This window comes from Salvelinus namaycush, chromosome 19, assembly GCF_016432855.1.
Source record: "Salvelinus namaycush isolate Seneca chromosome 19, SaNama_1.0, whole genome shotgun sequence".
Classification (NCBI taxonomy): domain Eukaryota; kingdom Metazoa; phylum Chordata; class Actinopteri; order Salmoniformes; family Salmonidae; genus Salvelinus; species Salvelinus namaycush.
This window is the reverse complement of record NC_052325.1, coordinates 38702437-38715264: the sequence shown is the minus strand read 5'-3', so window position 1 is coordinate 38715264 and position 12828 is coordinate 38702437.

Below are 12828 nucleotides of genomic sequence, written 5' to 3'. Positions count from 1 at the left end.
ACCCAACTTGCTAACGACCATCAGGTCCTAATGGCCTGGTACTCAGGGCCCTATTGTCTCTTTAACCACTCTGACATCAATGCAAATGCAATCGAAAATCACATAAAAAATGTGTCATCAAAATAAACTCACCAAAAAAAGAAACGTCCTCTCACTGTCAACTGCGTTTATTTTCAGCAAACTTAACATGTGTAAATATTTAAGCATTTCACTGTAAGGTCTACACCTGTTGTTTCGGCGCACATGAAAAATAAACTTTGATTTGATTTATTTGTATGAACATGAGATTCAACAACTGAGACATAAACTGAAACAGTTCCACAGACATGTGACTAACAGAAATGGAATAATGTGTCCCTGAACAAAGGGGGGTCAAAATCAAAAGTAACAGTCAGTATCTGGTGTGGCCACCAGCTGCATTAAGTATTGCAGTGCATCTCCTCCTCATGGACTGCACTATATTTGTCAGTTCTTGCTATGAGATGTTACCCCACTGTGAGATGCCCTCACCCTCCGATCCAACAGGTCCCAGACGTGCTCAATGGGATTTAGATCCGGGCTCTTCGCTGGCCATGGCAGAACACTGACATTCCTGTCTTGCAGGAAATCACGCACAGAATGAGCAGTATGGCTGGTGGCATTGTCATGCTGGAGGGTCATGTCAGGATGAGCCTGCAGGAAGGGTACCCCATGAGGGAGGAGGATGTCTTCCCAGTAATGCACAGCGTTGAGATTGCCTGCAATGACAACAAGCTCAGTCCGATGATGCTGTGACACACTGCCCCAGACCATGACGGACCCTCCACCTCCAAATCGATCCCGATCCAGAGTACAGGCCTCAGTGTAACGCTCATTCCTTCGACGATAAACGCAAATCCGACCATCACCCCTGATGAAACAAAACCACTTTTTGCCAGTCCTGTCTGGTCCAGCGACGGTGGGTTTGTGCCCATAGGCGACGTTGATGCCAGTGATGTCTGGTGAGGACCGGCCTTACAACAGGCTTACAAGCCCTCAGTCCAGGATCTCTCAGCCTATTGCGGACAGTCTGAGCACTGATGGAGGGATTGTGCATTCCTGGTGTAACTCAGGCAGTTGTTGTTGCCATCCTGTACCTGTCCCGCAGGTGTGATGTTTGGATGTACCGATCCTGTGCAGGTGTTGTTACATGTGGTTTGCCACTGCGAGGACGATCAGCTGTCCGTCCTGTAGCGCTGTCTTAGGCGTCTCACAGTACGGACATTGCAATTTATTGCCCTGGCCACATCTGCAGTCCTGAGGCCTCCTTGCAGCATGCCTAAGGCACGTTCACGCAGATGAGCGTGTAAGTCGCTCCAATTTGTAAGTCGCTCTGGATAAGAGCGTCTGCTAAATGACTTAAATGTAAATGTAAATGAGCAGGGACTCTGGGCATCTTTCTTTTGGTGTTTTTCAGAGTCAGTAGAAAGGCCTCTTTAGTGTCCTACATTTTAATAACTGTGACCTTTTTTAAAAAATAAAATATTTAACCTTTATTTAACCAGGTAGGCCAGTTGAGAACAAGTTCTCACTTACAACTGCGACCTGGCCAAGATAAAGCAAAGCTGTGTGACAAAAAACAACTACACAGAGTTACACATGGGATGAACAAAAGTACAGTCAATAACACAATAGAACAATCTATATACAGTGTGTGCAAATGGAGTAAGGAGGTAAGGCAATAAATAGGCAATAGTAGCGAAGTAATTACAATTTAGCAAATTAACACTGGTGATAGATGTGCAGATGATGATGTACAAGTAGAAATACTGGTGTGCAAAAGAGAAAAAAAGTAAATAAAAACAATATGGGATGAGGTAGGTAGTATATATGCATATGCATTTTCAAACTTATGCATAGGCTTATTTTTGTTTATTTCTTTTACCTTTCTTTAACTAGGCAAGTCAGTTAAGAACAAATTCTTATTTACAATGACGGCCTAGGAACAGTGGGTTAACTGCCTTGTTTAGGGGCAGAACGACAGATTTTTACCTTGTCAGCTTGGGGATTCGATCTAGCAACCTTTAGGTTACTGGCCCAGCCACCTTCTGCCCCCAGCTGTGCCCTGGACACCATATGTGAATTGATTGCCCCCCATCTATCTTCAGAGCTCGTGCTGTTAGGTGACCTAAACTGGGACATGCTTAATAACACCCTGGCCGTCCTACAATCTAAGCTAAATGCCCTCAATCTCACACAAATTATCAATGAACCCACCAGGTACAACCCCAAATCCGTAAACACGGGCATCCTCATAGATGTCATCCTAACCAACCTACCCTCCAAATACACCTCTGCTGTCTTCAACCAGGATCTCAGCGATCACTGCCTCATTGCCTGCGTCCGTAATGGGTCTGCGGTCAAACGACCACACCTCATCACTGTCAAACGCTCCCTAAAACACTTCAGCGAGCAGGCCTTTCTAATCGACCTGGCCCGGGCATCCTGGAAGGATATTGACCTCATTCCGTCAGTAGAGGATGCCTGGTTATTCTTTAAAAGGGCTTTCCTCACCATCTTAAATAAGCATGCCCCGTTCAAAAAAATGTAGAACCAGGAACAGATATAGCCCTTGGTTCACTCAAGACCTGACTGCCCTTGACCAGCACAAAAACATCTTGTGGCGTACTGCATTAGCATTGAATAGTCCCCGCGATATGCAACTGTTCAGGGAAGTTAGGAACCAATACACACAGGCAGTTAGGAAAGCTAAGACTAGCTTTTCAAACAGAAATGTGCATCCTGTAGCACAAACTCCAAAAAGTTCTTGGACATTGTAAAGTCCATGGAGAATAAGAGCACCTCCTCACAGCTGCTCACTGCACTGAGGCTAGGAAACACTGTCACCACCGATAAATCCACAACAATTGAGAATTTCAATAAGCATTTTTCCACGGCTGGCCATGCTTTCCACCTGGCTACCCCTACCCCGGTCAACAGCCCTGCACCCCCCACAGCAACTTGCCCAAGCCTCCCCATTTCTCCTTCACCCAAATCCAGATAGCTGATGTTCTGAAAGAGCTGCAAAATCTGGACCCCTACAAATCAGCTGGGCTAGACAATCTGGATCCTCTCTTTCTAAAATTATCCACCGAAATTGTTGCAACCCCTATTACTAGCCTATTCAACCTCTCTTTCGTATCGTCTGAGATCCCCAAAGATTGTAAAGCTGCCGTGGTAATTCCCCTCTTCAAAGGGGGAGACACTCTAGACCCAAACTGCTACAGACCTATATCTATCCTACCCTGCTTTTCTAAGGTCGTCGAAAGCCAAGTTAACAAACAGATCACCGACCATTTCGAATCCCACCGTACCTCCACTGCTATGTAATCTGGTTTCTGAGCTGGTCATGGGTGCACCTCAGCCACGCTCAAGGTCCTAAACGATATCATAACCGCCATAGATAAGAGACAATACTGTGCAACTGTATTCATCGACCTGGCCAAGGCTTTCGACTCTGTCAATCACCACATTCTTATCGGCAGACTCAACAGCCTTGGCTTCTCAAATGACTGCCTCGCCTGGTTCACCAACTACTTCTCAGATAGAGTTCAGTGTGTCAAATCGGAGGGCCTGTTGTCCGGACCTCTGGCAGTCTCCATGGGGGTGCCACAGGGTTCAATTCTTGGGCCGACTCTCTTCTCCGTGTACATCAATGATGTCGTTCTTGCTGCTGGTGATTCTCTGATCCACCTCTACGCAGACGACACCATTCTGTATACTTCTGGCCCTTCTTTGGACACTGTGTTAACTAACCTCCAGACGAGCTTCAATGCCATACAACTCTCCTTCCGTGGCCTCCAACTGCTTTTAAATGCAAGTAAAACTAAGTGCATGCTCTTCAACCGATCGCTGCCCACACCTGCCCGCCTAGTCATTTGTAGTTGTCCACATATTCTAAGTCAGAACCGTCCAGTGTAGTGATGCTGGACGGTTCTGACTTAGAATATGTGGACAACTACAAATGACTAGGTGTATGGTTAGACGTAAGCTCTCCTTCCAGACTCACATTAAGCATCTCCAATCCAAAATTAAATCTAGAATCGGCTTCCTATTTCGCAACAAAGCATCCTTCACTCATGCTGCCAAACATACCCTCGTAAAATGGACTATTCTACCGATCCTTGACTTCGGCAATGTCATTTACAAAATAGCCTCCAACACAAGTCTGATGGTCTCATGGTAATTGACCGTAATGAACATAAACACATTTTGCATCTCCAGGCCTCCACACATACAAGCCGCTGATGCGCGCCTTTGGAACATCTACGTTTAACAAGTGTAATAAATAAATGTAATCTACACCATCTAAATAAATCCATTATTTACTTTATTCAGGTCTAAAGGAACAATATTATATGAAGAAAATGTATTTCCGAAGAACAGAATATGAGTTACTGTATATTATCTGGCTATGCTCCATGCCACAGGCTGTAGGCTTGTTCATTTAGCTGACAAGATATGCTTATAAGATATGCTGACAAGATATGCTTATAGTCCTGTGCCTTTATTTAATATTATATGATTTTATAGTAAGAAGAATATATTTTAACTTAGCTGAATAAAATAGAACGGATACATTTCCCATTCCGGAGCGATCATTTGAAACAGGTCCTATATGCTAGATCTTGAGTTATTTGGCAACTTTAGTTGTGAATGATACAAATCTTAGAATGTCTTAGAAATCAAAACATATATGGGCTGCATGATGCGACTATAGGCTATTGATGATTTGAGAGTCGCAATAAAAACTTGCGCTCTGTTCCTTGCCTCAGGCTGCACAGCTGTTCTCTCATCAAGTGATCATATTTTCACCCATCAGACTATTCTCAATTTAATATTGTCATTACTAATATGTAAAATTTGTTTAGGTTTAGAATGGACCATTATCAAATAGGCAGGAACAGGGCCAGGGGGAAAAAGACTTCATCTGTATGCGGTCGAATAGCGAATGGAGGCCGTTCACTTTCCCCCAGTCCGTTTTTCAATGATGTGTGGTAGGCTGCTTTGGTTTTAAAGCGGAGCTGTGTTTAATATGAGCAACTGAGAAATAAAAATAACACTTATTTCACTCCACACATCAACCACTGTTTGAGGAGCATGCTCTCGCTGCGCGACAAGTGATATGCCGTCCAAACTCTGTATGCCATGGGCTCTCCAACCCTGTTCCTGCAGCTACCCAGTGCTTCATTTGTGAAACCAAGTGAAATCTGTTCTGGAACATCAAAAGTAACCTGTTTTCCCAACAAAACATATTTCACTAAACTGTTGACAGCCCCTCTGCACACTCGGAATAAAGGAGAGAGAGGAGGAGATGGAAACGCATGGTGATTAGATATTCTGTATAGCTAAAGGTAATGTGCCACCCAAATTCACTATTACTAGGCTATTCAAAATCAAATACAAATTCACTATAATTGTAGGCTACTTGTAAGCCGCTCTACACAATCAATGAACCAACAGCATCGCCTAGGGCTATACATTCACTACCAGACTCATGGATATACATTTTGGAGTGTAGCATATGGTAACCAGTCCATCCAGTATGCATAACAATACAGTCCACACTCAAAGGCGATTATTCGAATTACACAGCGTACACAGTGAGAGTGACATGATAATCTAAAACGTAGACCCATTGTGTAAAGTAACGAAGTAGAAATACTTTGTTACTGTACTTAAGTCGTTTTTTGGGGTATCTGTACTTTACTATTTATATTTCTGTCAACGTTTACTTTTACTTCACTACATTTATGAGAAAATGTACACTTTTACTCCGGTACATCCGTAACTTGCTACAAAATCCAATCATTCTGAAGCTGGAAGAAAAAATCATGGTTGGAATAAGATGAGAGCAAAGTCAACGAGTCGGCACACTCATGGGTGAACTTAATTTGTAAGGCAGCAGGCGACAACATGCAAGCAAATTTGATCCAATCCTCATCAGTTTGGGCAAATCCAATGGTTCTAAAGTGTAAACACCACCCACCGGGAGCCTGTCACTTGCAAAACAGTCATCCACTCAGCAGCACTTTGCCCAAGCATGTCGGACATTGCACAATCATGACCGACATCACTCTACCACCACCACCTCCTGATGAAGACGAACCCCCTTGGCCGTATCTAAAATAAATGCTAGCTAGCTAACTAGCTAGAATAACGTTAGCTTGCTAGCTAATGATACTTACATTAGCATGCTAGCTAACATTAGCTAACCTAGCTAGCCCACATTTGCTAATGCAACAAGCAGTGTTAGAGTATTCTAGCTAATCCTATAGCTAAATAGTTCACTAGCTAGTTGCTACCTACTTTAGCTGGCTAAAATATGCCCAGATTCGGAAGCTTTGTTATCTAACTAAACTAACGTGAGCTAACTAGCTCGTAGTTTCTGAACCTGGGCACATTTTAGTCAACTAACATTAGTGTAGCCAAACACCTTTTCTCTTAACACCCCATGTCAAGCTAGCTAGCTAGCTAACGTTAGCGTTCAAATTTGAGCTAACACTGACTAGATTAGCTAGTTAGCTAGCCATTTCATTCCTTGTGTTAGTTGATAAAGTTGATCTTCTTACCTAGCTAATTAATGTAGACTTAATTAAATAGTGGTCAAAAACTCTCACTTAACTAATTTTGTTTATAGCTTAAAAAATGTGGATCCTATACCTTAACTACCTTACCTTTGGTGATGGTAGTTATCTAGCTAAGTAACTAATGTCTTTCTCTTTTACTGTTCTTATTATTTAAAAAAAAGCATGTACACCATCTTAAGAAGTATGGAGAACTGACAGAAAACATACTGAAGAAAAAACATACCCCTGAGACTCCCTCCACCATCAAGCAAAGCACATTACTAAAGACAGTGTCTCAAAAATCCCTCGACAATGCTGTGGTGAAGTATGTGGTCCAAGGGCTCCAGTCAGTTGATATTGTAGAACAAGAATCATTCAGAGAGTTTGTCCATCTGCAGCCTAACTTGACGATCATATCAAGGCCCACACTGCTCTCCAGTATTGATGAAGCCTCCAAGGAAATGAAGAATAAGGTGACTGAGGCCATGAGAGGAGTTGGCCATATCGCCACCACCACCGACTGCTGGGTTGCAAGAAGACAGAGCTTCATTGTCATTACAGCCCATTGAATAGACCCTGACAGTCTCAACAGATGCTCTGCAGCCCTGGCCTGTAAACGGTTGAGAGGATCGTACACCTTTGATGTGTTGGCAGGCGCCCTAAATTACATCCATTTTGAGTTTGAAGTCCGGGGTAAGATTGTGAGAACAACAACAAACGGCACTAACTTCTTGCTTTCCAAGTTATTGGAGAAGATGACAAGACGAGGCAGTCAAAGCAGTGGGTGGTGAAGCAGCTCAGCCAGGACAGGAAGATGGTGAAGAGGAACAAGAGGAGAGTGAAGAAGTGGAGTTTGTTGATGTGGTAACGATCATGAATGAAGATGATGGTTTCGAGTACCAGCTGCCGAAGCTCCAGTGCTGTGCTTGCCACCAACTCAACTTAGTATTTACAGTCCTTGCCCTGAAAGCAACATCCAGTGAGGCTTACAGATCCACACTTGCAGCCAAAATGGTTAAAAATGCTTGCGACCTCCAGCTGCTGCACCCGAATGCTACATGGTGGAACTCCTGGTTGATAGCGGTAGAAAGACTCCTGAGGATTGTCAAAGACAAAAGAGAGTCGGGAGTTCTCTGCACAGACTTCGAGGTTCCAATGTAAGTAAGGATTATGTATTATTTTATCATAATGTAAGGTCTTCAATGTTGTCTTAATCTGTTGCAGTGTTTCCTGACCCTTTGCTTGGGAACAAATAACTGTTTCACATATTGTAGCCATACATTATCATTGATCCATTTAGTCAACTACTCATCCAGCCATTGATTACTGTAGTTAAAATCAGGTGAAATGGTTCACGGTCCCCTTTCTATAGGGTTAGGAAACACAGTATTATATATTTATTTTTCACAGGTTCAATCCATCTGAACTCGCCTTCCTCACAGAGTATGCTGCCACCATGAACCCAGTCGCAAAGGCCATCAACATCCTGCAGGCTGAAACCAATGTCCAGATGGGGTGGCTACTTCCAACTATCAACCTACTGATTACAAAACATGACTGAATCAAGTTGTCCCTGAAATACTGTAAGCCTCTGGTGGATGCGCTACAACTGGGACTGAAGAAGTGCTTTAGCCACGTTTCAAGAACCTGAGCTGATCGCAGGTGCAATCCTTCTCCCCAAAATCACAACAACGTGGACAAAGGATGACACCACCATCAGAATGGGTAAGACAGCATGTGGTTAATGAACAATATTTTATTATTCATAAACAACTGTGTATAGTGTACATGTTGACATTTCATAGATTTGAGAACCACCCATTTAAACTACAATCCTGACTTTGTGGTTCAGTCCAATGAGTAGCCTACTTAGCCCTGTTGCTTGGTTTGTATAAATGGGGGATGGGATTAATGTAGGCTCACAAAAAACATAACTGCATGAATTCTATTGTCATCTCCCTTGCATTTCAGGAATGGACTACATCAAGGCCCACATGGAAGAACCCTGGCTGCTGCTAGGTGATGGCACCAGTTCATCAGATGAGGAGAACTTATTCTCTGCCATGAAGACGTCTCAAGCACAAGAAAGTTCAAACAGCTGGACGGATACCTGGCCTGTTCAGCTGAGCATATGGAGTTGCTCAAGTCCTTCCCAGCAGTCTGTAAGCTGTCTCTGATGCGAAACACACCCTTACCTGCCTCAGCTGCCTGTGAAAGGCTGTTCAGAGTTGCAGGACTTGTTTTCAGCCCCAGGGTTCCAGAAATGTTGAAAACAGCTTTTACTGAAGAGGAACCGCAAATGCTTCAACTTCAAGTAATGATAGCTAAATGCTAACAAGCCCAAGGACAGGGATGCCTTATGCGTTTTGTTTAAAATTCACAAGTTATAGGTGTCCTTGTTACAAAGGCATGACCTGACACACTGATTTCTAATACAGTTCCAACAGTGGTGATGTCCTCATATTCCAACAACGAGGTTGTGTTCAGCTCTGTACATGTACTTTTAATGAGCTCATCATCTACATTTGTATTACATTTTTTTGCCACAAATTCGCAGCAAGCTAATATTTTCACATGCAAATTAGTTTTGTGGCAAACTGTTGTGGCAAATTGGCATTTCTGGGAAACTTGTGGCGAACATTCTACTGTTGCTGCAAATTTACTGCAAACTCATTATGAATATGCAAATTAGAGCTGTCTTTTTGCTACTTTGTGTATTAACAACATTGAAAAGTTGAAAAGGCATCCTGGAGTCGCCTCTCACTGTTGACGTTGAGACTGGTGTTTTGCGGGTACTATTAAATGAAGCTGCCAGTTGAGGACTTGTGAGACGTCTGTTTCTCAAACTAGACACTCTAATGTACTTGTCCTCTTGCCCAGTTGTGCACCGGGGCCTCCCACTCCTCTTTCTATTGTGGTTAGAGCCAGTTTACGCTGTTCTGTGAAGGGAATAGTACACAGCGTTGTACGAGATCTTCAGTTTCTTGGCAATTTCTCGCATGGAATAGCCTTCATTTCTCAGAACAAGAATAGACTGACGAGTTTCAGAAGAAAGTTCTTTGTTTCTGGCCATTTTGAGCCTGTAATCGAACCCACAAAAGGGTTTTCTAATGATCAATTAGCGTTTTAAAATGATAAACTTGGATTAGCTAACACAATGTGCCATTGGAACACAGGAGTGATGGTTGCTGATAATGGGCCTCTTTACGCCTATGTAGATATTCCAATAAAAATCAGCCGTTTCCAGCTACAATAGTCATTTACAACATTAACAATGTCTACACTGTATTTCTGATCAATTTGATGTTATTTTAATGGACAAAAAATTGACATTTCTGTGACCCCAAACTTTTGAACGGTAGTGTATAACTTTAAATGAACTTGCTTCTCACTGAGAAAATTGAGCTAAATGTACTAAATATACTAAACAACATGTATTCAATGTCTTAACAGATCAAACTAAATCCAATATAACTTGAAATCATCAGCATGCTAATGAAAAAAAGAGCAAAGACTGAATATTTCCCAATTAAATTGTGCATTTAATTATTTTATCTAGCTACAACATTTACATGAGAAAAATTTGAAAACTAAGGGGATGTTGGCATTAAGAGGTTTAAAGGGGCAACTACAGAATTTACATGAGCCAAGTGATAACTGAGCAATAGCTTTCAACCAATGGAAGTTTAAAAGAGAGTAAACAAAATTGAAATAACTAAAACAACAAAATCTAAATCAAACACAGTTCAGAACTATTGCTTTTTTGAGTAAACTTTGGAGATGGCGGCCCTATGGAAGTACATTGTCCAAAGTTTGTTGAATGCATGCACTAAAACAATCAGAAAACACAAAACAAAAACAACATTAGGATAGTGAAAACAATTACTGAAAAGTATTTTATTTTGGCATCTTAAATCCTGATCCTGCTTTAGATGCGATCTAGTGGCCAGGCGTCCATTTATTAATATTTTTAATATTTTCATAATTTATAAACTGTATTATTTTTTTAATTATGAAAATCCTTCTGCTTAATGCTGGCAAACACTAAGACAGATTGCTGTCATTCAACAGCATCACCTTCAGTATATCAAGATGCTATTTGAGTCACAGACTCATTACATACAACATCTCCTATACACTTCCTGATAAACTCAGTCACCGTATCCGTGTATTCGTCCATGTTATTCTCAGAGGCTATCCAGAACATACCCCAGTCCGCGTGATCAAAACAATCTTGAAGTGTGGATTCTGATTGGTCAGACCAGTGTTGAGTAGTCCTTAGCACGGGTACTTCCTGTTTGAGTTTCTGCCTATAGGAAGAGAGGAGCAAAATGGAGTCGTGATCAGATTTTCAGAAGGGAGGGCGGGGGAGGGCCTTGTAGGCATTTCGACAAGCTGAGTAGCAGTGGTCTAATGTTTTCTCAGAGTGAGTGCTACAGTCAATGTGTTGGTAGAACGTCGGTAGCATTTTCCTCAAATTTGCTTTGTTAAAATCCCCAGCTACAATAAATGCCGCCTCAGGATATGTGGTTTCCAGTTTGCATAAAGTCCAGTGAAGTTCTTTCAGGGCTGTAGTGTATTGGCTTGACGGAGAATATAAACAGTTGTGACTACAACCGAAGATAATTCTCTTGGGAGGTAATACGGTCTGCATTTGATTGTGAGGTATTTTAGGTCGGGTGAACAAAAGGACTTGAGTTGCTGTATGTTATTACAATCACACCATGAGTGGTTAATCATGAAACATGCAACCCTGCCTTTCTTCTTCCCTTAGAGTTCTTTATTCTTGTCTGCGCGATATACTGAGAACCCAGCTGGCTGTAAGGACAAAGACAGTATATTTCCGTGAAACAGAGTATGTTACAATCCCTGATGTCTCTCTGGGAGGAGATTCTCGCCCTGAGCTCGTCTACTTTATTATCAAGAGATTGAACATTAGCGAGTAATATACTTGGAAGCGGTGGATGGTGTGCGCGCCTTCTGAGTCGTACTAGAAGTCCACTCCGAATACCTCTTCTCCGCCAGCAGTGTTTTGGATCAGCCTCTGGAATCAGTTCAATTGTCCTGTGGGTACGAACAAAGGGTCCAATTCGGGCAAGTCGTATTCCTGGTCGTAATGCTGGTGAGTTAACGCCACTCTGACATATAAAATATATTTCTGGCTGTATGTAATAACACAAAACAATTCCTGGGCTTATAATGTAAGAAATAACACACACAAAAACGAAATACTACAAAGTTGCTTAGGAGCTAGAAGCAGAGCTGCCCTTTCTGTCGGCAGCATCTTGCCACTTGATCCATCAGTGTAGCTGAAGGGGAGGAGAGAGGTTAAAGAAGGATTTTTAAGCCTTGAGACAATTGAGACACGGACTGTGTATGTATGCCATTCAGAGGGTGAATGGGCAAGACAAAATATTTAAGTGCCTTTGAACGGGGTATGGTAGTTGGTGCCAGGCGCACCAGTTTGAGTGTGTCAAGAACTGCAATGCTGCTGTTTCTTTTCACACTGAACAGTTTCCTGTGCGTATCAAGAATGGTCCACTACCCAAAGGATGTCCAGCCAACTTGACACAACTGTGGGAAGCATTGGAGTCAAAATGGCCTAGCATCCCTGTGGAATGCTTCGACACCTTATAGTCCATGCCCCAACTAATTGAGGCTGTTCTAAGGGCAAAAGGGCGTGCAACTCAATATTAGGAAGGTGTTCCTAATGTTTTGTTCACTCAGTGTATATTTCATGAATAGGTAAAACATTTGGAGAGGTTTTTAGCCACTTATGGGCCAAAACCCAAACATTCATGACATGAAAAAAGTATTTTTGCCATACAAATGATGTAATATACAATAAGTTCTAGGAATATAGAAAGATTTTACACAACTTGACATTTGAGAGGTTTTTGACACCTAAAAGACGTCTAGGCCTTGTTATGGATAAAAACACATACAGACAGACTAGTATAAGATATGCTCTATACTTTTGTTTCAAAGTAGATTTGTTTATGACTAACAAGAAACACTCTATGTGGACCCTGTTTAAGCCCACTGCAGAAACAGGTTAAAAAGGTAGTCAGCGGCTAATGGGCGGGTTTGGCATTAGAAAAACACGGTCAGCTGTTACAAAGTTGCCTTGATGTTGCTATGCTTCTCACTGAAACTGGCATTCTATATATTTTTCAGCAAGGAAACAATGTTTCTACCTTGTATAAATGCTATTTAAACAAACAATTGATAAACTGGGAGC